Source organism: Heptranchias perlo, chromosome 4, assembly GCF_035084215.1.
Source record: "Heptranchias perlo isolate sHepPer1 chromosome 4, sHepPer1.hap1, whole genome shotgun sequence".
Taxonomy (NCBI): domain Eukaryota; kingdom Metazoa; phylum Chordata; class Chondrichthyes; order Hexanchiformes; family Hexanchidae; genus Heptranchias; species Heptranchias perlo.
In genome coordinates this window covers 135,785,515-135,807,177 of record NC_090328.1, presented here as the reverse complement: position 1 = coordinate 135,807,177, position 21,663 = coordinate 135,785,515, and the positions used below count along the sequence as shown (strand labels likewise).

Genomic DNA, 21,663 nt, shown 5'->3' with positions numbered 1-21,663 from the left:
ATTTTAGGGTGGATTTTATCTCCCAGGTGGGAATCCGGAGGGAGCCAATGGTCTTCCCATCCGGGAGTCTCCATGGGAGACCTTGGGCGAATTTAATGGCCGGACCTCAGTCACATGCTGGCTGACAGCCACCTGCCCGAGTCAGACAGGAAGAGGCAATTGGCCGGCTCTGGGCAAGTCAAAATTACAGGGCCCAGAGGCCTCCAGCGCGAACCAAAATAAATTGCAAGATGGGGTCGGGGGGTGGTGGTAATCAGGGCCATTGCACTGGTGGAAAGGGGAAAGCCCAGGGCTGCAGAGGGCCAGACTTTCCATCTGGGGCCTAGAGGAGCATTCCTGCTTCTCCTGGCTCCACTAAGGAAAGTTTTTGACCTGCCTTAGAGGCCCTCCTCTTCTTCCCCACTCAGTAGGCCATTAAAATGCCACTGGGGTCCTATGGATATCATGAGACCCTTGATTAGCATATATTAATGAGGCTCCTGCCTGAGTCAGGCGGGCACCTCGTCCACCTGAGAAAAGGGCCCAGTTGAGATGGCGGAAGGTGTGAATCCAGCGAGAATGGGGTGGTAAGAAAATGCACAACTATTTTAATTACGTGCCCACTCCATTCCCGCTGGTGACAATTCTTTCTTTAGTATTGATCCCTCTTTCCCACAATAACATGTAGGAAGACATTACGGCATAGACAGCATGCCCATTCAGGAAGTATAAAATAAACTTGACGTGCAGACAACCTGAAAGAAACCCCCTCCCCTAGGGATGCAATTCAAATCGATCAGCATCTGAAAGAGAAAGATTGGAACATTCATCAAGACAAATGGGAGCTTAAGATGGATAAAAAAATAAATAGAAGATGGGCACTAAAAAAAAAGGTTTATACTGAATGTGGGTGGCATTGTAGAGTAAGGTCTGCTGGGAAATGGGACTGGATATTACACCTAAGAAATTAGCATAAAGAATGCTGCTAATTCAGTCAGTTAAAATATACACATGGTTGGTTTTTGGGCAATTCACAAGAAACTTTCTCTTCTTATTCATGGGACAATATCACAGGAACACTGCACAGCAGGACTCAGTGTTTTCAATGGAATACATGGATCCGTGCCTCACACAAAAACTTAGGTACAAATTCAAGTATTTGTTTAATGCGTGGTAACCGTAAAATAATAGCCCCGTCTATCAAACCTATATATAAGGAGACTGTAATTATACATTGCTTATAGAACATACAATTTGAGCCAAGCCTTGACATGTCTTTGGTGACTGTATGATTACATGTTTCTACATTTGCTACCAATTTAGATTTCAGATTTAGAACACAGTGTATTCCAGAAGAAGGAAAATTAATGAGCTCCGTTTTAGTGAGAATGGCAAAACTGGAGTTGAGCTCGGTGAAGGCTAACCTGTCCTGGCAGGTTAGGGTCAGGCTTTGCTGAATTTTGTGATGGTAATTTCCTCACCCACTTCACTCCGTACAGCAAATTTGAAAAGGCGATTAGCAGATGAAAAGATTGACTATAGAGCTTGGCCTGTAATATGCTTATTTCTGAAGTATAAAACCTGGTGAGGCAGCAACTCTTTTAAGGGCTGCAGCTCGCTATTAAAGGGGAACTTGTGGTGGTGGTGGCAGAAAAGTGGACTAATTGTTCACAATGGCAGGGGGAAGAAATGTAAGCAACACTGTTCCCTTTGATATTGAAGAGTTGGAAATTCCTGCGGCAGGAGGTGCACCAAAAGAGGGTGACTCTATTTAGGGTTGAAGACCACCCTCCAGTAAAAGTACTGGTGCAAACTACAATGGAGGAAAGTCGTTGATGGAGTCAATGCAGTCACCCAGGTCCTTTACACCTGCCTGCAACTGAGGAAGAGTTTACTGATGTCAGGAGAACATGCACATATATCATTTCAACCTTGGCACAGACATAAATTGGAGATTACCATACCCTCTTGGAGATAGTACTTAAAGCACAACCATCGCTCTTTTGCACGCACTCTTTCATTGTTTCAAACATTAATTGAGTCGAAGCCCTTGCTGTTCATGCAGTTCATGGGGTTGATATGAGGGGCACTGATAATTGCTTGGCTGTCATCTGCAACACCTTGCACTCAAGGGACCCTTGGCGCCAAGTGAAAGATGTGCCTTTTTCACTTGATGCTTCCTTGCCCTGGGGAAAGTGATAAAGATGTTGCCCCTTGCAAATATCGCACTTGTCACTTGCTTGATAGATGTACGCACTGCAGGCTGCCTGATGTGGCAGATGTTCTATTGGTTGGCTTGGAAGGATGCTGTGACATGAAATCTTCATGATATTGCAAATTTCACTGGAAGATTTTATGGGAAGAGCCATACTTGATGTATGCAGGTCATCCTGCAGCAGACGGCATGGCTGTGTGACAGCCTGTCTTGTGAAGCAGTGACAATCAAAACAGAGTTTCACTGACATGCCCAGGGATGTGTGGTGCGGTCTATAAGCATAGGGATTGGAGCAATGATAGATGTGGACAAAACACAGCAGGTCAGGTGATTCCCAACAGGGAGATTGGGAGGGGGGTAAACAGAGGGTTAGCCAATCAGAATTGCTCTTGTTCCCCTCCCAATGGCCAGGTCTAGAGTGGCACTGGCAGAGTTCCAGGAGCGCATCTCAAGTTTAACCTCTCAGCAGGGATAGTCTGGTAGCAGGAGAGACTACAGAAGGGGAAGGGAGATAATCAATACAAGAAAAAACCTTATCAAAATATTAAGCAAAGTTATCATTTTCTAGAAGTGAGTGACAGTGGATGGAATCAGCTTGTCAGGAATTGGGAAAGTAACTGGTCAACAGATTGGTAAAACAATATAATTTCCCAGGGTCATTGCTTAGGATTCACGGGGTACATAGAATTACATCGAGTCTCCAGCACAGAAACAGATCATTTGGCCCAACTGGTGTCTGCTGGCGTTTATGCACCACAGGAGCCTCCTTCCACCCTATTTCATCTAACCCTATCACCACATTCTTCTGTTCCTTTCCCCTCGTGTGCTTACCTAATTTCCCCTTAGATGCATCAATGTTATTTGCCTCAACTAATCCTTGTGGTAACGTGTTCCACATTCTTTCCACTCTTTGGGTAAAGAAATTTCTCCTGAATTCCCTATTGGATTTATTAGTGACTATCTTATATTTATGACCTCTAGTTTTGGACTCGCCCACAAGTGGAAACATTTTATTTAACCTTTCATTATCCTAAAGACCTCTATCAGGTCACCCCTCAGCCGTCTCTTTTCGGGAGAAAAGAGCCCCAGCCTGTTTAGCCTTTCCTGATAAATATATTCTCTGAGTTCTGGTATCATCCTTGTGAATCTTTTTTGCACCTTCTCCAATGCCTCTATATCCCTTTTATAATATGGAGGCCAGAATTGTGCACAGTACTCCAAGTATGTTCTAACCAAGGTTCTATACAAGTTTAACATAACATCTCTGCTTTTCAATTCTATCCCTTTATAAATTAACCCCAGTGCTTGATTTGCTTTTTTTACGGCCTTATTAACCTGCGTCACTACTTTTAGTGATTTGTGTATCTGTACCCCGAGATTCCCTTGCTTCTCTATACCATTTAGACTTATTATCCCAGCAATATATGGCCTCCTTACTCCTCCTACCAGAATGCCCCACCTCACACTGATCTATGTTGAAATTCATTCGCCAATTACACGCCAATTCTGCAAGTTTATTAATATCTCCTTGTATTTTAACACATTCTTCCTTTGTATTAACTGCACCCCCCAATTTGGTGTCGTGTACAAATTTTGAAATTGTACTTCCGATTCCCGAGTTCAAATTGTTAATGTAAATGGTGAACAACAGTGGTCCCAGCACTGATCCCTGTGGAACACCACTTCCCACCTTTTGCCAGTCTGAGTAGCTACCCTTAACCCCTACTCTCTGTTTTCTGTTTTGTAGCCAGCTTGCTATCCATTCTGCTACCTGTCCCGACTCCACATGCTCTGACCTCAGTCATGAGTGTACAATGCGGTACCTTATCGAAGACCTTTTGAAAATCCAAATACATTACATCTACTACATTACTCTTGTCTACTCTTTCTGTTACTTCTTCAAACAATTCAATAAGGTTGGTCAAGCATGACTTTCCCTTCTGAAATCCGTGCTGACCATTCTTTATTATATTTTCATTTTCTAGATGTTTTTCCATTACATCTTTGAATATGTGTGGCTGCAATCCATCCGGACCAGGGGCTTTATCCTCTCTAAGTTTGATTAGTTTATCAATTATCTTCCCCCTTTCTATCCTAAATGTCTTCATATCTTTTTTGATCTCTTCTTCTAATGTCATGATTGAGAATGATTAATAGTCACAGCTTTCAGCCCAGATAGGGCCATCTTCCTTTGGTATACCTTCTTCATCAGGGCTTGCAACTCTATGTTGATTACATGTCTCCCCAGTTAGACCACTTTTCAGCCACCACCACAATTCCCCTTTAATAGCTGGGTGCAGCCCTTTAAGAGCTGCTGCCTCACTAGATTTTATATCCTTGCTTTCTCTACCCCTCCAGTTCTGCCAGTGGAGAACTAAAAAAATCTTTTTAGAGAAAATTTGTGACAGAATATTTGTAGCGAACTAAACCAGTAAAAGACTGTAGGATCATAACACAGAGCGTCAAAGATCAGCAATGTGAGTTTAATTTGCAATTGTACAGTGCAAAGTGAGAGCTTGGATGTAGAAAAGTTAAGGTTCCCTTTATGAAACAGAAAGAACGTGCTGAACTTAAGATGAAGGCTGAGATCCATTAGAATCAGATTTCCATGAATGCAAATAGAAAATGTATTTAAATATATAGTGAAAGTTTATTTGTTTCCATCATAAAGGAAGTATAAGAGGTAGTATGATTATTACACTGGACAGAAGTCTTGTCAACCTGCATAAAGAACCCTTCCCATTAATGTATGTTCACATTCCATGTCTAGCACACCTGTGGGGGGAGGGTTGATAAAGGATCACCAACAAGGCAATGACAGAGGACTTGTTTGGAGACTTTGGAAAGTTTTACATGCATGGACACACTCTCGAAAAGTCGGGACAGCATCATGGGAATAGCTGCTTTAGTTTTCATTTCACCCTGTCTCAGAAAATGTCACAGGAGCCCTCCTGAATATAACAATAGTGAGGGTCAAATTCTCTTTTCCATCGACATATACCTAAGGTTGTGCTGAGTTAGTCAAATTTAGACTGAAATGGAATAAACTAATGACAATAGCCACCCTGATAGCCAGAGCAGCTGTTTGAGACCCGAAAAATAAAATAATAGACTGTATGATTATAAAGACATTTTTAAGCAGGCAAATGAGACAATTGAAAGGCTCAGAAAAGTAACGCTATTAGCCTTTCCTGCAGCAGTCCCTTAAATTCACAGCCTATCTCAGTCCTAGAGACAAGTGGATTCAGCAATGATTCACAGAATTAATATGAATTTTTCAGCTTTGTAACTGTATATAAATAAAGATAGATGAAAACACATGATAGTCACTTCACAGAAAGAATACCCTGCACTTACATGTGACCATTAAACATAGGGCCTGTCAACTAGTCATTATTAATTAATAACACTTTGGCATTATCAGAAATATAATGCTACACCTTAAGAGATCGTTGAAGTGTTATAAAGTGAGTTTGGTGCAGCTCTGTGTTACTACCACACATCGAGTAAATCCCATCATTTTCCAAAGGGCTTAGTTAAATAACTTGTGATGAAGCTGGGGGTTTACAGTAGGCTAAAATTGTTATTATTGCTTAACTGCTTATCAGATGTCAACATTAAATTTAACAGACTACTTCTTTGAAGTCATCTAATTGTGCAGATTGATGTTGAATTATTTATAAAAATAGATTTTTTTTCAGAGTGTGGTTGAAAATCCTGTTTACCAATTTGTTGCCCATTTGTACAGGATTGTGTCTAAAAGGGTTGTGTTTTAATTGATTGATGTCAAACGTGTCGAATGATCAGACATTACTGCATTACTGGCACCGGATCCATATGGGAGACTGGCACAGGCGTCAAATTATTTTTATTTATCCTGTTCTGGCACAGTCAGTGGCATTAGATTATTGCTGACCTTTTTGATCTTTTGAAAGCATGAACTTTAACCAACTGCGTGTACATTCTGAAGTCTTCACTTTAATACATGTCACTATTTTCCACAAGCAGTATCCAGATGTATTTCATTACATGTTAAAGGGTACAACACATTTGTTATTCACTTTCATTTTGATATTAATGTGTACAATTTTCTGAACTATTGTTATCGAACTTAATAGTGATATATCTCGCTTCTATTTTGTTTAGAAAACACTAAGACATTACGATTTAGATTTCCTGATGTTCTGTTCTGTTGGCAGAAATTAAGATACTACTATAGTATTTAAAGGCCTGTAGCTGCTTAAAGGAGAAGTGGCAACAGAAGGAGCATAAGGGAGGGGATGAGAAGTGAAGGCAGCCAGAAGACTTTCAGGGCTGAGAGCATCCAACTTCACTCATGCTAAGATGGAGGTACTCTGGGAAGCAGTAACGGTAAGGTTGGCCAGACTCAGGCCCACCTTACCTTACAGCAGAAGAGACCATCTCATGCCACAGTGAGGGCACAATGTAGGGAGGAGGCTGGAGCAGCTACTTTGACCTCAACAATCCCCAAATCAGCAACTCAGTGCCAGAAAAAAATTAACAAATTGACTAGAACGGACAAAGGTGAATAATACATGATCACCAGTACCCCGCAGGCTACCCATTTATACTGTCACTACCAGTCCTCTACATTCAGGTCACTAACTGCCCTTTCGAATTCCCACATGCGTATATAAAATTATGACGGGACTAGATAGAGGGGATAGGGAAGATCCATGTCCCTTAGCAGAGAGGTCAGTGACCAGGGGTCATAGATTTAAAGTAATTGGCAGAGGGATTAGAGGGGAGCTGAGGAGAAATTTTTTATGCAGAGGGTGATGGGGGTCTGGAACTCACTGCCTGAAAGGGTGGTAGAGGCAGAAACCCTCAACTCATTTAAAAATTACTTGGATGTACACTTGAAGTGCCGTAACCTACAGGGCTACGGACCAAGTGCTGGAAACTGGGATTGAGCTGGATAGCTCTTTATCATCTGGCGCCGACACGATGGGCCGAATGGCCTCCTTCTGTGCCGTAACTTTCTATGATTCTATGAATGAGACTGTCATTGAACCTGGGCTGCAATTGTGTTAAGGGAAATGATGCACATAATGCAAAGGAGAGAATTTCCATAGGGGGAGGTGTGGCAAACTTACAAAATTTGGGGTAGGTTCTCAGCATCATCGGATATCTGGCGGTGGAAGATGTTGGAGATGGAGAGATTGGTGGGCAGGTGACTGAAACAGATTTTCACATGGATGAAAGACATCTGGCTTCTGAGGCCTCAGCAGATAAATGTGCCCTTAGCTATCCTACTGTGATTGTAGAACACTCTGGAAGATTCAGGAGAGCTCCATTACTCTGTCCTTCATCCAGACAATATGCCTGCAGGTGTGCCTGATGACATGGAGGAAGAGGAGACCTCCCACTCCAGCTGTCACCCTGCCAGTACAGCATCACCCATACCGGCAATCATTCCATTACTTTGAAGCCCCCACCCAGAGACAAGCACCTGAGGGCTTCAGACTTGTGATAGGAAAGGGCTGCCAGGATGAAGGAGGTTGGAGAATTGTGTCACCTCTGATCGGAGAGGGCAGAGCCTTCAGACCTTGGCTGCAGAACTTCAGGACACAGATTTCACAGGCCCTGCTTTCAGACGAGGGATGTTGGTGGAGCATTGACCCCATGTGCATGCACTGCGGAATGTCTCCAAGAAGGTGCAGCATCCGACTGCTCTGCTGCAAGAGTTTGTCACCAGCATGTGAAGGACCATTGGGAAGGTTTCTCATTGCATCACTCTCTGGAGAGAGTGAAAACTCAAGGAAGACCTGCAAGGGTTGCCCTATGAATAAAACCTCTGAAGCACTGTCTGTTTCCTGGAGGCAGATTGTACTGCTGCAGTGGGGTCCCTGTGTGCTAGCATCGAAAGGAGCATAGCTAGGGCTTTCTCAGTTCTGATTGAGACCATCCATGCCTTTCACTGGCCCATTAGAGAGTGTGCCCACCACCAGTGGCTTGTCAGCCAGCCAGCACTTTCGAGGATTTAGGTTTTTCCTCAGAAATCCAGGTCCAATACAGCCTGTAACGGAGGACCAGGTTGCCCTGTCATCTGATTTGGAAATGCAACCTGCAGCTGGTCCTACTCAGGGAAGTGCCATGAGGCTTAGATGCAGACAAACAGCAGCCAGCCATTTCCTCCACTTCGGTCACTGAGGTAGTGCCTAGAAATTGTTTGCAGTTAGCAAAGATAGTAAACCAGGTAAAGGAAGCACTAAGGTGAAGTTTTGGAACATCTGTGGTGTACGACACGTGCTAATGTAATAAGTTTGAGTTACACTATTTTTCTGCTTTTAATCCATGGACCATACTGAGTGTGATGAGAAAGGGGAAAAGGGGCACTGGGAAGTGCTAAGAAATTGTAAAATTGAGCCTTCAGTGTTCAGTGTTGTCTCTGCATATGTACATTCATTAGTTACTTTCATTAGAGTGTTTCCTTTATCAGAGCACCTCTGACATTTCTTGGGTCAAGGCTTTGGATCACCCGCATTCTCCTGCTCATCAGTATCTCCTTCCACATTCCTCCTCCCTTTCCTGGAGTGGGTCCTCCTCCCCCTACAATCGGGCTCCTCTCTCCAGTGCATAATTATGGAGGATGCAACAGGCAATAACTATCCTCGATACTTGAATCGTGCTTTCAGCATTCCAGAGGTGTGCTCTATTACTCTGATGGCCTCACGGGCCTTGTAGTACCTCTCCTCAACATCACCGTGAGGAATCCTGACTGAGGTTAGTAGCCAGGTTTGTAGAGATTGATCGTCATCTCCAAGAAGCCATCGATTGACCTGCCTTTGACTGGCAAAAGGAGCTGGTACACTGGATATTATGTCTGTTTTCACATACCAGGTGCACATTTAGGGAATGGTCTCCCTTTTTGTTAATGTAGGATATTGTATGTTCTGCTGGTGCTCTGATAGCTACATGAGTGCAGTCCACAGCCCCTTACATCCTTAGGAAGCCTTCCACTCTGAAACGGCCTAGTGCCCTCTCATGTTGAGAAGCTGCATACATGGGGAATGAAATGAACTGGACAGCTCTAGTGAACAGTGCATAGTGTCATAGTATCATAGTAGTTATAGCACAGGAGGACGCCATTCGGCCCATCATGCCTCTGCCAGCTCTTTGAAAGAACAATCCAATTAGTCCCATTCCCCTCTTCTTTCCCCATAGCCCTTTAAAAATTTTCCCTTCAAGTATTTATCCAATTCCCTTTTGAAAGTTACTATTGAATCTGCTTCCGCCACCCTTTCAGGCAGCGCATTCCAGAACTGTTACCAACCCTTCTGTTCCTGGAAACAGTTGGTCACCTACCTGATGCAAAGGTGGACTGCTGACAGTGAAATGTTACAGAGACTCCTTGCACTAGACTGGAGGGATCCTGATGCATAAAATGTTAGTGCATTGAAGACCTTCATCTCCACGTATCCTCCACAGTGGTATTCCTGGAAGATGGCTCCAGATCTGGTTTCAGGATCTTGCATAACTCATTTGGGAATCTGAGTCTCCTCAGGCATTGCTTTTCAGACAGCTATATGTCAGCGTTCCACGCTCCTCACAGTTCTAGTGACCGGGTATCTCTTTACTGTTCTCAATCTCCTCAGATGCAAACAGACCCTTCTCTGGTCCTGTTGCTCCTCCTCCTGATCAAGGAAGGCCAGATACGGAGTAATGTTCAGTGGTAAGGAACCCTAGCTGAATTCCCCTTTAAGAGGCTGCACAGACTCATTTAAAACCCTCCCATTCCAAATTCACAGCTTCAGGCCTCAGTAATAATGAACTTTAAGTTAAAGTACTTAAATATCATCTGAGGTAAAACCTCTCCTTACAATAGATCAAAATCTCATTTCACTGAAACAGATGTTTAAATCTGAGGAATTCCAACACCCTCCGTTGAAATGCATATCCTGAGGTCTGGGTCCAGCTGTTTCATTCCTGCAGCCCTTGCGGCTGATGTTTAGAGGGGCGGGATGATGGGAAATATTGCAGATGGTGTCACACCGCCATCCCACCCTCACTTGCATCTCCCGTGTTTTGTCCCTGGCAGGCTGTGGCAGTGCTATTCCCGAGGCGGTGGGTGGGAGGTGGTGATGCATGGATGGAGGCTCGGAGGAGCCCAAGCCACTTTATATCCATAATTGTATGCATTAATTTTAGAATTGATGGCGGCTATACTTTTTTTGTGTATCTATTATGAAGATTCACAAAGGTAGAAATGGATTTGAAGACTGTCTCTATCTTGGGGATTAACTGGCGTTGGTTTATGCTGCAGATATCTGAAGGCCTCGGTGTGTTACTGCCTTGTAATGTATTCCAACCTACCTGTTGTCATAGATGTAGCATACTCTAGTCTATTTGTTGCTTGCTCCAGATTTTGTGTTATCCTATATGGATTATATCACCAACTACCAAGCAACGTTTGAGTGGTTTGTGCAGTCATTGGAAACCCTGAGATTGTGTTACTACTTCAAACACAGCCAATTCTAGGTATTAACTTTCAACATGCGCACACACATATCTAAAATGGTCATTATTTTTGGATGCAGGTTAAAAAACTGCTAATCAATTCAGATCTTTGAAAAAGCCAAAAAACACCAGGGCTGACATAATTAGAGAACAGCAGCTTTTTCTTTTCTTGCTGCCACAGTACTGAAAGGTCCTTTGATGTTGGCATCGTTAGTACTCTTTGAAATTTCTGTTACTTACGGGGAGGCGGGGAGCTTGCAGGTGAGGCCAAAAATGGCCAAAGAACCCGGCGAGGCTGGGGACGTGGAGGTCCTGCCGATCTTAACGACAGGACCTCATTAACAGTTTTTAGTTCTGTTTTCCGTCCAGCAGCCGGCCAAATGGACAGCCTGGCCAGCGGCCGGGAGTGAACACCAGTGGCAGGAGGCCGCAGCCGGGGACCCTTGGGGACGGTCCTCAGCAATCGGGATGGAGAAGAGAGGCCACGGTCGGGAGGGGGGAGCGAAGTTGGCAATCGGGAGGGCTGGGGTGGGGGGAGTCTGGCGATCGGGACTAAGGGGGGGGGGGGGAATGGGGGAGGCTGGCGATCAAGGCTGGGGGAGGCCGATTGCACTCCTGCTCCTCCTGGCCCACAAGGAGTGCTGAGAGAGGCACTTACCTTGTGGAGCTGGCGGCTTCTCCCAGCCTTGATCCCCTGGGAAGCCTCTGCAGCAACAGTGAATTTTAAATCGAGCTCCCAATTGCACTGTGGCAATTGCCAATTGCCCGATTTAAATATTTTAAATAAGCATCCCGCTTCTCCACAGTGGGAGTCTGAGACGCCCAGATATCTGCCGCCGTATAAAACGTGGCGGGCGCGAATGTGACATGTTAGGGATGGGTTCCCGTATTTAACTCTTTAACCCCCCTCTCCCGCCCATCGGAGTGGGGTTACTATCAAGTCCAATATGTTTGGTACATGATAAAAATGAGGGCACGAGATGAAAAATTTAGATTTAAAAATGGCCATATAATAAGGAAGGAACAGTTTTACAACAAAATTCTTTGCATTCTTTATCAGGATATTTCCGCATGTTTTATGTGTAATTATATGTATAATAATTTTTTAAACCCAAAGTGCAATAATGGGACGGCAACATGAGATGACATTGGTTCAGTGATCACAAGAGGTTATGGGATGTATTTGAGTCGGATCTAGTTCTTTAGGGGTTAATAAACCAACATTCACACAGAGGCACTGTTTTTCTGCTGAATATATTTCTGGAGAGTTAGCTGAACAAACATTAGCCTTTCACAGTCAGTTGCTGTTGTCCATGTTGCTAAGCAACGTTGTACAGTGCACTCGGTGTCATTATAAAGTAATGCCCTTAAAGGGTTAGCAGTTATAGTGCCTGTTCCTGCAGAATCGAACACAAAATGTGTACGCAGATGTGACAAATACCAGTAACTAAATTAATGATTTACCTGGTTCGTCAAGAATGTGGTAAATAGTTACACAAAGGCAATATGTGGTGTATCGATTCAGTGATGTTTAGTACCTTAGACCTATGGCCAAAGTGCTGGGTTTGATGGGGGAGAGGAGGAGTAGAAATGCACACAGTATTTGGAAACTGTTAAACTAAGGTTAACAGGTAGTTTATGTGTAACTAGGTTATGATTTTAACGTGACATTACCTCATCACTTCACTGCACTGGGGAATTGTGTTCATGCTCACCTACAAAACTCGGAAAAGCTGACACATAGCTTCAAGAAAGCTGACACAGCCCTCCAAAAAGCTGACAACTTGATAAACAACTTGATAGACAAATGCAAAACCACCTTCAATAAAGAACTATGATGACCAAGGCCATTGCTTCAAAGTCACTGAATAAGTTCAACTCCTTTTGAGGTTCAGGATTTTTATTATTGTTTTGGGATCGCATTTCCCGATTGAGTTTGCTTTTTCTGTGAAAGCTGACACCGGATGACCTACGACATATGAAAAGTGATAGTTACAATGGGAATACAGTGGGATAAACTTGTCATGGCTTAAGCTGCAGCTACACCCAATTATCCATCAGTTGTACCACGGGGGGGGGGAAAATACAAAAATATGCAAAAGTGCAATTTTTTGCAGAGGTACATTTAGAAATTTATGAAGGTGGAATTGATCAATGATAGGGCCAAATTTATTTCTAAGAGGATCTGCGTACATGATACCCTCAGTGAAATTTGACTTTTGACACTTTTTTGGTGCATTTTCCAGCATTATGAAGTGTACTGTGATTCAGCATTTTAGCCAAAATAACTTAGGTAGCAGGCCAATAACAATAATCCTTCAGACAATTGAACTTTAGTGTCCTCCCTTGATCTTTCCTGATGATGTTCTGAACTACATTCTTTTAAAAAATGATTTGCTCCTATTAAATATTCATTTTAGCAAGTAAAGGTTACAAGTAATGGGAAAGAAATACTGGCCTGGATATTAACTCGGAGCCGGGAAGAGAGCTGGAGGATTTTCGGATGAGAAACCCAGAAGTTAGGGTCTCCTGCACGTCGTGACGATTTTGTCATCTGGACGTCTTTAAATTTTTTTCAACAGGCTTTGCGCCCGGCAGCCAGCCAGATTAAGAGGCGAGAAACTGGAAAGTACTGCAGTACAAAGGGATCTGGGGGTCCTGGTGCAAGAAAATCAAAAGGTTAGTATGCAGATGCAGCAGGTGATCAAGAAGGCCAACGGAATGTTGGCTTTTATTGCTAGGGGGATAGAATATAAAAACAGGGAGGTATTGCTGCAGTTATATAGGGTATTGGTGAGACCGCACCTGGAATACTGCGTACAGTTTTGGTCTCCATACTTAAGAAAAGACATACTTGCTCTCGAGGCAGTACAAAGAAGGTTCACTCGGTTAATCCCGGGGATGAGGGGGCGGACATATGAGGAGAGGTTGAGTAGATTGGGACTCTACTCATTGGAGTTCAGAAGAATGAGAGGCGATCTTATTGAAACATATAAGATTGTGAAGGGGCTTGATCGGGTGGATGCGGTAAGGATGTTCCCAAGGATGGGTGAAACTAGAACTAGGGGGCATAATCTTAGAATAAGGGGCTGCTCTTTCAAAACTGAGATGAGGAGAAACTTCTTCACTCAGAGGGTGGTAGGTCTGTGGAATTTGCTGCCCCAGGAAGCTGTGGAAGCTACATCATTAAATAAATTTAAAACAGAAATAGACAGTTTCCTAGAAGTAAAGGGAATTAGGGGTTACGGGGAGCGGGCAGGAAATTGGACATGAGTTTAGATTTGAGGTTAGGATCAGATCAGCCATGATCTTATTGAATGGCGGAGCAGGCTCGAAGGGCCGATTGGCCTACTCCTGCTCCTATTTCTTATGTTCTTATGAAAGCAGCTGGAGAGATATTGGAGTCTTCGGGGTTTGTATGGGTGGGGGGGCGTTCCAAGGGGGTTGGGGGATATCAAACATCGTGAGGGGGTGACACAGGAAAAGTCGGACATGGTAGGAGTGACGGGTCATTGAAAACGTAAGTTTGGTGAGCCGCGGGGAAGTGCTCCTGCTCTTCCTAACCCACAAACAGTGCAATATAAACACTTACCTCCGTCTCACTGGCGAGATTCACGAGCCCCGGGAAACCCGTTCTTCGAAGGTCTCTTAAATCCAATTTAAAAACACCTAATTATGGAGCTGCCTCCGGCAAGTAGGTTACTCACATGGACCCAAACGTGCCTCCGTTAAACCTGGAAGTGGGTGGCGATCGCGCTGGAAAAATCTATTATTTTAATTTCCCACCCGCCCCTAACCCACCCATTCTTTGGGGTTAAAATTCGCCCCGCACTCTTCCACAAAAGAATAAGTTAAAAGTGCCCAACGATTATTTCAGAGGGCCAGCTCCCAACTGCACACCTTCCTCATAAATTCCAGAGAAGAAATGATCAGCCCAGGCACATCACATCCTCGTGCACTCCATAGGATTTATATATTTTTTAGAAATAACCCCTAAGGCACTGCAGCAATGTAAGCTGAACCACAGTATAAATATACAATGTGGTATTGGACAACCTGTGAGCCCCAGTCTCTTAGCACAGGAGAATTTGTTGGTTGCCTAGAAGGACAAGGGCAGCAGCACCACCTCCACGTTCCCCTCCAAGTCACACACCATCCCGACTTGGAAATATATCGCCGTTCCTTCATCGTCGCTGGGTCAAAATTCTGGAACTCCCTTCCTAACAGCACTGTGGGAGAACCTTCACTACACGGACTGCAGCGGTTCAAGAAGGTGGCTCACCACCACCTTCTCAAGGGCAATTAGGGATGGGCAATAAATGCCGGCCTCGCCAGCGACACCCACATCCCATGAACGAATGAAAAAACACAGGCTGGTATATGAGCAGAATAAGCGTCACATAAAATGGCTCCCTACAGTGTATGCACACTTTATATCTTCACATTAGGGTCTGCATTGACAACCAAATTGGGTTAGGGCTATGGACATGTGTTCTATTTAGTTGCTGGAAAGAAAGACCTCAGGATGTCCCAAAGCACTTCACAATCAGTGAAGTACTTTTGAAGCACTGTTGTAATTTAGGGAAACACGGCAGCCACTTTGTCCACAGCAAGCTCCTACAGATAAATAACAAGATATTTTGTTTCAGTGATGTTGGGTTGAGAGATAAATATTGGCCAAGCTCTGGGAGAAACCCACTGCTCTTCTTCAAAAAGTGCTACAGGATCTTTTGAATCCATTTGAGAGGGTAGATGGGGCCTCGGTTTAACATCTCATCCAAAAGACAGCACCTCTTACAGTGTAGCACTCCCTCGGTACTGCACTGAAGCTTCAGTCTAGGTTATGTGCTGAAGTTCTAGGAATGAGTTTTGAACCTACAGTCTTCTGACTGAGAGGTGAAAGTGCTATCACTAAGCCAAGGCTGACAACACAATTAAAATGGTTATTTTAAAAGTATTGAAATATGTGTCCAATGGTGTCCAATTCTGGGCACCGCACTTTAGGAAGGATGTGAAGGCCTTGGAGAAGGTGCAGAAAAGATTCACTAGAATGGTTCCAGGGATGAGCGACCTCGGTTACGTGGATAGACTGGAGAAGCTGGGGTTGTTCTCCTTAGAGCAGAGAAGATTGAGAGGAGATTTGATAGAGGTGTTCAAAATCATGAAGGGTCTAGATAAAGAAAATAAAGAGAAACTGTTCCCATTGGCAAAAGAACCAAAGGCGACATGAGGAAAAACTTTTTTACGCAGCGAGTTGTTATGATCTGGAATGCGCTGCCTGAAAGGGTGGTGGAAGCAGATTCAATCGTGGCTTTCAAAAAGGAATTGGATAAATACTTGAAGGGAAAAAATTTGCAAGGCTATGGGGAAAGGGAGAGGGAGTGGGACTTGCTCTTACAAAGAGCCGGCATAGGCTCGACGGGCCGAATGGCCTCCTTCTGTGCTGTAACCATTCTATGATTCTACAATCACAATTGGATGATATATTTATTGTGACGCCAATGAAATTCTAGTCATGCTGTGCTTTGCTTTCCCAAATAAAGTAATCTTTTGATCAGGTGAAAAACTTGGTCACAGCTTAAACCATTTTTCTATTTGTTCTGACTATAATTTGAAATGATCAAGCTGAGAAAAACATAACAAGATTTTTCATCACAGCATGGGGACATCCTATCCCGAGTCAGCCTATGTGAAGTTGGAGGTAGCATTATGAAGCATACTCCACAGTACTCTAGGGTTGCCAACCCTCCAGGATTGTCCTGGAGTCTCCCGGAATTAAAGATTAATCTCCTGGAGGCCGCTGCGAGCAACCTGGGAGAGGAATCATAGTGGCATTATAAAAATTGTGTGTCAGCTTTTAAACAAAATCCTCCCAAACATTTTCAATCCTAAAATATATCTTTTCTTTCTTTAATCGTCTGAACAATGCATTTGGGTTTAGCTGCAAATGTCTCCAGAGAGCATAATATGATTGGAGTGTCGTGTTCATCTGGGGAGCATATATTCAAAGGGAGACAGCAGTGGAAATTTGAATTTATGCCCTGCATCTTTTCATTATTTTTGCATAAAGCTAAGTACTAGCCTTGTATACCAAAGGTGTTGAAGGAATCCCAGATTATTTCAGTCCCTGTAGCCTTTTTATGGGCTGTTTTAGAATTTTTTTGCTGTCTACTGGGATTGAGGCATCATTTCTATTTGATTTGTGTCGACATAAAATGCCAAAATACATACGGGCCCACACTTGCTGCCAGTCTTTCTGTGATCGTTGTTCCTTCCGCACTGTTTGGCTGTGCTCAGAAGAGGGTGCATTGTGCACCAATTTGATGCCACAAAAGTTGAGGAACTTTTAAAGGGCTGTGCAAGCACAGAAGAAACAATAACGGCCCAGAACCTCCTGGAAACTTGTGCCGAAACAACGGCTTAAGTATGGGGTAATGCAGGTTTTAGGTGCAAAAGTTCGAGCAAATTCTAGCATGGGTGACTGACGCTACCCCCAGATTTCCTCAATCTTTTATGGCAATTCCGTGAAACCTCTGCCAAAACCCTCTGGCACTGATTGACATAGCCCCACCCCTAGACAAAAGTTCAGCTCGTGCGAGTTTGGTGAATTGACACCAGTTCTGAAGGAATGTAAATTTCAGGCACAGCAGGACCAAAAGTCATATTTGTGATGTTTTATGGCAATCCAAAAAAATTATTTTTCTTTATTTCTCATCACTGAGACAACAATTTATTTTCTGTACCTTGTAATGCATCTTTAAAGCACCAGAACAATTTGCATTAAAATTTTTTAAAAATTCATGATTGCATTCTCTTAAATATATTAGGAGAAAAATTGGATAAGGGCCGTTTTCGGGCAGGGGTAGCATGATGCGCTAGTACCCCACGACCGATGGCCCCTACGCAGGCAGCATGTGAACTTCATGCTGCCTGCTACTTACCATGATATCTCCGTGCAGCCAGCGCTACTCGCGCTGCTCAGAGGCTGCACGGAGAATGAGGAAGTTGGAAATGGGGCGTGCACAGCGCACGTCGTCAGCAGCCTGCACCTCTTAAAGGTGCAGGTGCACATTTCAAATGGCAAGTACACAGTTTACTAGGAGGAGGGAAAGATGGCCACGAGGATAGCAGGACCGGCACGAGAGAGGGCTCCGCGCTTCTCTGATGATGCACTGGAAGCCCTGGTGGAAGGGGTGGACGAAAGGAGGGCCAACATGTATCCCCAGGCTAGCAGGAGACCCTCCAGACTCCAGCTCCGCAGGCATTGGCAGGCTGTGGCGCAGGAAATGAATGCCAGAAACAATGCACCACGCAAGTAGGTGCAGTGCCAAAAGAAGCTCAATGATTTGACATGAGTGGTCAAGGTGAGTGAATGCAAGTGTCAAGTGACACATCCAACCAACTGCACCACTGCTCCAGGCATCACACTCCCCGTCACCCACCCACCAACAAACACTGCCCATCCATACACAACGCTGCACTCAGCATGCTGCATCTCACCCGCACATAGTACCACACTTGCAGGCCACACAACCACCACTCACAGGTCACACAAACTGGCAGCTATTCAACCATGGCAGGCACATCACCCACACACCTTGCAGGATACTCACTGACCTCTGTCTTGCAGAAGGTGGTACATAACAGCTGGAAGCAGGAGGGACCTGAGGGTGGACGGAGACACTTACACAACCTCACCCCCCTAGACGAGACAGAGTTTCGGATCATTGGGCGGGCCGTCACTGCAACCATGACAACATGCCGCGCTGGAGGTCCCGATGAAGGGGGTCTCTGCATATCTAATGCTCCTTCTCATTTCCCACATCTCCCTCCTCCCATAATCTTTTCTGACTCATGTGCTGCAGATGCTGTCAGCACACACGTCTTACTTACTCCTCTCCCCACTCCACGACTCAACCTGTTTCCCTTTGTCATTGCAGATACCCAAGAATACGTGGCGGCACCGTCCGAGGAGGAGGAGGGGGAGGGGGACACTGAAGCCACACCATCACTCGATCTGACACTTGCTTTCACCAGCTCAGAGACTGACACTGCGCGTCCTTTAGAGGTTAGGTTAGAGGAGGGGTCTGCATGTGGTGAGACACCGAGCACAAGTGCGCAGGAGCCGGGGCGGAGGGAACGGAAACCACAGGTGCCAGCTCACCGGAGGGCGAGGTCGCTCACTAGTTCTGCTGCAGAGGAGTCAGATGAGGACTTCAATGGGCCAGGCTACAGAAGATGGCTGATGGGCGTACAACAACAAATGCTTGGGGCACTGGAAAACCTGCCAGAAAGCCTGCGCACAATGAGAAGGGGCATGGAGGAGTCCAGCTCCAACTTGGCACAGGGCTTTGCGCAGAGCTTGGAGCCCATCCTTTCCAACATGGAACGGGTGGTCACCTCCATCAGCGCACCTGTGGAACCCACCATGATGCAGTGTCTGATGACTGATGTCAAAGCTTCCATTGCAGCACAAACATCTGCCATCCAAGGCCTGACTGCTGCATTTGGAGCTCAGACTCTACCTTGGAAGCTCAGACTGCTATCGTGGGTTTGGGGACCACTGTGGAACGGGGCTCTCAGGGCATCACAGCACTCCAGCAATTTGTTCCTCAGCTGATCACCAAGATTGCTGAGACGTCGCCCTGGGAGAGTGGCAGTGATGCCATGGCAGTCGGACCTGCTGTCCTCTCTCAGGACTACAGCCTTCCTGCTCCCACCCCTGCCACTCCACAAGTGCCCCTGTTGGTGGCAGACTGCTGCAGCCTATGCTGAGATGGGCTCTCCTGGCCCAGAGTGCTCAAGGTCATCCTCCAAGGCCATCTGGACGCTCATCCGTTGAAGGCCAGCAGCCTCCCACCACCCATGTTCCATCCACTGGGGAAACACCTTGTAAAAGCACTAGGAAAGGTAAAGGCACACGGACAACAGGCACTAAGGGAATGCACAAGGGTGAATAGTTCTGTTCTGTTTGCATAAGTTCATTTATTCATTGATAAATGAGACTTTGAATTTGCATTTGGTGGTGGTTTTTATTTGTGCAATGAACTGAGAGGGAAACCAACGTGTAATCAGATGGAGGGCGATTTGATTGTCTTGTGGGAGCATAAAGGTGGGGAGTGTAGGACTGCTGGTGAGTTGGGGGATGTAGTTGACGTTATTAATAGCGGGCACGGATCAGGTGAGCACACAGAGCCCTTACAGACAAGGCGTGTGGTCCCTGTTGCACCCTTGTGTCTTCCTCCACTTCTTCCTCCAGCTCCACCCACTCCTCCTCCTCCTCCTCAGCCTCTTCCTCCTCCTGCTCCTCCGCCTCCTCCTTCTCCACCTCTGGCTCAGGGTCTTCTCCAATCATTAGTGGCAAAGGCTGGTCCCTCATGATGGCGAGGTTGTGCAGCATGCAGCAGACCACCACGAATCTGCCCACCCACTCAGGGGAGTATTGCAGGGCTCCTCCAGACCGGTCCAGGCAGCGGAAGCGTTGTTTGAGGAGGCCTATGGTCTGCTCCACGATGTTGCGTGTGGCAGCATGGCTCTCATTATAGGCCTGCTGTGCACGGGTTCCTGACGGGTGTCATGAGCCACGGTGTGAGGGGATTGCCCTTGTCACCCAGTAGCCAGCCTTTGACTTGCTGAGTCAGGTGAAAGATAGCTGGCACGTTGGACTGCCGCATGACGAAGGTGTCGTGACTGCTCCCAGGGTAGCGGGCATCGACCTCCGTGATTCGATGCGTGTGGTCACACACCAGCTGCACGTTGAGGGAGTGGAAGCCCTTTCGGTTGACGAAGACGGCAGAGTTGATGTGCGGGGCACGCAGGGCAATATGTTTGCAGCCCATGGCACCCTGCACCATGGGGAAGCCAGCAATGCGGGCGAACCCCCGTGCTCGCTCGTTCTGATTGTCTCTGTCGAGACGGAAGGTGATGAACCTGTTCCTCATGTGGTACAGTGCATTTGTGACCTCCCTTATGCAGCAGTGCACTGCACACTGCGAGATGTTGCACATGTCGCCAGCAGAGGCCTGAAATGATCCTGAGCCGTAGAAATTCAGCACCACGGTGACCTTCACAGCCACAGGCAATGCTGTCCTCGCCCTGCTCTGAGGCTGCAGTTGTGGCCGCACCAGTTGACAGATCTCGGTCACGGCTTCCTTGGTGAACCTCAGGCATCGGATGCAATCCTCCTCGGTCATGTTGAGGTAAGAAAATTGGTCATGGAAGGCCCTCATTGGGTAGGGCCTCCTGCTCAGTGCCCTGAGCCTCCTTGTCCTCCTCTCCTCGCAGCTTGACCCGCTAGGCGTGGCCTCTCTGCATGCTCCCAGTCATGCTCAATGCCCAGCGGGAGCCCTAGCAGACCGCCCATGGTTGCCAGAAATGTTGTTCAACCACGGTTGTAACTTTCCAAACCGTGATAGATGCCTAACGACTCTCAAATGTAGTCTAGGAACTGTCAGTAAGAATAGGGAGCTTCAAAAAACACTTCCTACTCCTCCAGCAGCCAGAAGCAATAATCCAGTAACTAACCTGCAACGCCTGCATGGCCCTTTAAATAGCGCTGGTGATGGGTCCTCCAGGCACTGTAAGAAACGTTCAGATGGTCGGGGGTTAAGACTGTGCGTTGAGTTGAGCGTAAAGGTCCAAAATGGTGTCTATCACTTTAAATCAGTTTTGTACACTGATTGCATGCATTTTTTCCCTACTTTACTTGCTTCCAGTGTTTAGTATTTGCGCATGTGCTAACTCCTATACCAAGATGGTGTCCCACGTACACCACACTGGAAACGTGCGCGCACATCCAAGATGCCATCTTGGATGTCAGAGAGACCGTGTTGCGCCGAAACAACGGGCGCTACACGGCCCAATTTAACGCCCATTGTGCCTAATGTGCATAAGTGATAGTTTGATGGCTTCAAACTTTAATTGTCATGCATAAAAAGGGACTTAAAGAAGGAATATAGCGTAAGTTTGGAGCTTTCGTTGGACCCCGA

At 45.6% G+C, this 21,663-nt stretch overlaps 1 long non-coding RNA gene across 1 annotated transcript in view; it reads left to right on the top strand.

Annotated features, from left to right (window-relative positions):
• Positions 1–13,110: 13,110 nt before the first annotated feature.
• The window catches only part of LOC137321294 (uncharacterized), an 88,650-nt gene continuing 80,097 nt past the window's right edge, over positions 13,111–21,663 (top strand). The window contains exon 1 of the long non-coding RNA XR_010962772.1: positions 13,111–13,354. This is a non-coding gene — a long non-coding RNA (uncharacterized lncRNA). The remainder of the gene's footprint in view (positions 13,355–21,663) is intronic.